Source organism: Carica papaya, chromosome 5 (genome assembly GCF_054855325.1).
Source record: "Carica papaya isolate Zhongbai chromosome 5, ASM5485532v1, whole genome shotgun sequence".
Classification (NCBI taxonomy): Eukaryota; Viridiplantae; Streptophyta; class Magnoliopsida; order Brassicales; family Caricaceae; genus Carica; species Carica papaya.
The window spans coordinates 38,234,125-38,238,730 of NC_142313.1; positions in this window are offsets into that span (position 1 = coordinate 38,234,125).

Sequence of the window (4,606 nt, forward strand, 5' to 3'; positions counted from 1 at the left end):
ATGACATGAAGAGTACTTCAGGATATGCATTCACACTGGGTTCTGGAGTGTTCTCATGGACATCAAAGAAAGAAGACTCTGTGGCACAATCATCTGCAGAAGCTGAGTACATAGCAGCAGCGGGATCCGCATCTCAAGCTATATGGCTCAGAAGAATACTTGAGGACATGGGCGAGCAACAAAAGGAAGCTACAGAAATTCTATGTGACAACAAGTCAGCAATCGCAATGACAAAAAATCCTGTGTATCACAGCTGGACAAAACACATTACGATGAAATATAACTTCCTACGAGAAGTCACTGCTAAAGGATAAATCGAGCTAAAATATTGCAAGACAGAGAAAGAGCTCGCAGATATCTTCACCAAAGCATTACCAAGAACAAAGTTCGAGATATTAAGAAATATGCTTGGCTTGGAGTAATCAAAAAATGCATTAAGGAGGAGTGTTAGATTAATGCATTTCTTATTATTATAAAATAATCATAGTCGGCTGCTGGTTTTGTCTTGTATGGCGGCAAAACCGCCTATAAATATGTGTTCCTATACATTTGTGTTTGGTTAGATACTGTCCCATGCATGTAATAGATGAGAGTTAAAAACTCTCTCTCTCTCTTGTGTTTTTATGGGCTATAGTGGGCAGCACTAGGGTTACAAATGTTTGCATTTACCATCAGGAAGAATGTACATATCCAGGCATGTGGTCTTTAATGAAAATGCTTTTCCCTTTGAGACTTTCTCTGACACCACTGCTGCTGCGCCAGTGGGGCCCCTCCCTCTACCTATTGGCCCCCCTTCCGGTTCTATCCCAACCGGCTCTTAATCCACCTCCTTCATCTCCACCGCAGCTGTTCACTCTTGAATTCATTCCTTCACGGTCTAATACTGAATTGCATTAAGGTGTAATGATAACGCATATTGGATACTGAGCATGGAAATGGGTGTTAAGGATAAAACAAAAACCAGATGGTTCTCTTGAGAGGTATCGGGCACGGTTGTGTGCTCAAGGCTTCAGTCAGGAAGAAGGCCTGGACTATGAAGAGACCTTCCGTCCAGTTGTAAAACCCACTACCTGGAATGGAGCCTGGTAGTTGCTCTTGCTGTCTCTCGTGGCTGGCCTCTGCATCAACTAGATGTACAAAACGCCTTCAACCATGGTGACCTTGAGGAGGAGGTCTACATGAAGCAGCCCAAAGGCTTTGTTGATCAAAATTCTCCCTTTGTCTGCTTCGTAAAGCAATCTATGGTCTCAAGCAGGCTCCACGTGCCTGGTATATGCATCTCAGCTATTTTCTTTACAGCCTTGGTTTTGTGGGCTCCAAGGTCCTCTCTCTTTATTCAGCACTCTGACTCTCAAACCCTCTATGTTCTTATATATGTTGATGACATCGTCCTCATTGGTTCTCATGCTGGAGCGATTCGTGGCCTCATTGCTTCTCTTGCTACTGAGTTTGCTATTAAGGTTGCTTTCCTTCCTTTGCACTATTTTCTTGGTGTATAAGCATGGCGAGATGATGAGGGTCTTTTCTTATGTCAGAGTAAATACATCCATGACTTGATAAAAAAATGGTTTATGGAAGTGCAAATCCCTAAAAGTCTCCTATGGCTACAGGTTTACAGCTCTCTCGTCATCAAGGGGAACCTTTTGAAAATCCCACACTGTACAGGAGCATTGTTGGTTCTCTTCAGTACCTCTCCTTCACTAGACCTGACATAGCCTTTGCTGTCAACAAAGTATGTCAGTTTATGCAAGCACCTTCTGTTGATCACTGGGCTGCTGTCAAGCGTATTATTCGATATCTCAAGCATACTCTCACTTTTGGCCTTAACAGAAGCAAAAATGAACTTCATCAACTTAGTGCATATTCAGATGCTGATTGGGCTGGATGTCCAGATGACAGACGCAGCACTAGTGGGTACAGTGTCTATATGGGTTCTAATCTTGTCGCCTGGAGCGAAAAGCCACCCTTCCCTTCTTTCTTCGATCAGGTTCAACTGTTCATACCGACTCCACTCGGATTCTTCCAATTCAGCTTCCATGAGTACGCGTAGGGAAGGGATCTCCACTTCGCCCCTCTAGGTCGAGGAGCAGATGAGGTCATCAGTTCGTGGGATTGGATCCTATGGATGTCGAACTCTGCTGGTATCCTCTTTTGATTGAGTCCCCAGTACCTTTCAAATAGAGCCCTTAAGAGCTCTTGTTTTTCTCCCTTCGGGATTTTTTGTCCATATCATTATTGATAAACCAGGCCTCAGTTTCCGACCAGGCCGGGGGAGACTGCTTTCACCCTTGAACAGTCTGCAAACCTTTTTCTCATCCCCCTTACCACAAGGGGGTTTAGGACTTATGTAAACTTCTTCCTGTGGGTCCCCGTTCAGGAAGGCATTTTTAACATCTAATTGGAACAGAGGCCAATCTCGATTCGCAGCAATAGAGAGCAGGAGACGAACAGACTTCATCTTGGCTGCCGGGGCAAAGGTTTCCTCCTAATCTATCACATATGTTTGAGTAAAGCCTTTAGCTACTAGCCTGACCTTTTCCTCCTTTCTCCCATAATTTCATTACCTGAATCTTAGCTCTTCGCCTTTCCAGTCTTCTCTTCCGCCTTCACTTGAAGTGATGGCTCCTTTAGCTTCTTCTGAAGAAAGAGAGAAGGTCAGGCAAATCAGCCATTAAAGAGCCATCGGTCAATCGGGCAGTTCAAGTAGTCTCTGAGAAGAAGAACGGGCCATCATCATTGTTTTGGCATTCCTGTGGAACGGAATTGGATTAGAGAGGCTGCAGCTGGTTCCGGTGATGGAGCCAATCAAGTTCAGATTGAATTTCTCACAAGGAAGTTGGGTTTTTGCCATCTTTCAACTCATTCGACATCCTTTTCATTCGATGTGTTCCCATCCATTAAAGAAGAAGAAGAGACCTTTCTTAGGAGATTCTTCCTACCCTACCTTTTTGTTGTCTTTCAGACACCAGTTCAATAATAAGAAAAAAGAATAGGAAAGGCAAGTCGGAACCTGTCAAGCTCAGTCAGATTCAATTGACCGAGACTGGCGAGAGAGGACTTCTGACTCCTAAAAAAAAAGGGAGGATTCCCGGGTTTCAGTGAGTGACGGGTCGGGCTTACCATGTTTAATAGGAGACCAGCCTAGCCAAGCCAGTAGTCAGAGAGCTTACCACGGGAGAACCAACTACACTAAGAAAGACCCAGGGTGGGGCTCGTTGAAGAAACTCGATGGTCGCATTCTTCTCTTTTCTTTTAGTGGTCTCTTCAAAATAGAGTATTGGATTGGAGTCCAGTAGGGAAATCTCTCAGAGGTCTCACTCTTGCCAGCCGTCTGTCCAGGATGTCTCATTCTCGGAGTGGTATCGTTCTAGGTTTCACTCTCCCCTTTCGTCATAAGGCGTGGTTCTGTCCCCTTCTTCTTTTTGAAGAGAAATATAGGCCTTAGTCTTTAGTCAATTCAACGTCCGCTGTGCTGTGGTAATCAAAAATCCCGAATTTCAATACGTCTTTGTCTTCGTCAGCCCCAAATCCTTTAGTTGAGTACCGACCTACCAACATTGAAAGGATAGTTTTCAAAATCTCAATGTCCTTTAGCCATGTTTTTCAAATACCGAAAATAGCTAGCCGAGAAAAGGTCTGCTTCCAAAGTCAGTCCAAAAAAAAGTCATGGTCATGTTAAATTAGGGATTACCTTGAATGTGGAGAATGCGCCTTAGCTGGAGACCGACCATATACCATATCATGGGTTGTAGGCTACTCTGAAAGGAATGGTGACCCAGCGCGATAGGTTTCTTTTACTAATACAGGACTGGCTTCCTGGTCAAGTCAGCCTCCTTTAGTTTGTCTTACGGACGGAGTGGGCTTTTCCCCAATGGGGTCTAGCTTGAAGGCAAGTAGGCTATTGAGACGCACATAACTACCTTAGCTTACACGGAATGGCTATGGCTCTGGAATGTCTTTTTCTCAAATAGGGTAAAGGCATAGCCCCCCGCGCTAACATAGAAAACTGGTCACAGAAAAGGGCAAAAGAGACGAAGGCCAAAGCATTGACTGAAGAGGGGGGTAAAGAGAGATTCGCCTTTGACTCCTTCTCCGCCTACTGACTGCTACTCGGCCAGATGCTTCCTATGTCATTTAAAAGGGGGATCCAGGTCGTCAACGTACTTTCGAACAGGCGCGGGATCAGGCTAAGATGGAATGGATTTTCCTCTCCTTTTCTACTACTCTGCCCTTCTCTTTTGAATCTTCTCACCCCGCCTAGCTACTTTTTGATAACTACCGCAGCTGCAACGGACAGGATGGGTATGGGTTGGAAAGAAGGAAAGAGCGCAGTCTCCGCTCACTGACTTCAGGACAGCAGCTCCGTAACTGACTTTGACTTAAAAGCACATCTGGCCACTTTCAGTTTCCGATCGCGGAGTCGAAGCTGACAGGCGACGATTGGGAATGTTTTTTCATCTAAAGTTGGTCCCAAAAAAGAAGGAGCCAGCCAGATTGAAAGCGAAGGGAGTTGAAGATAAAGCCCTAGTGAATGAAACTGCAGCGAAAGTCAAGAAAGACGACTCTTTTGGAAGTAGTAGGGTTGAGAAGTCATTTCGCCGGATGC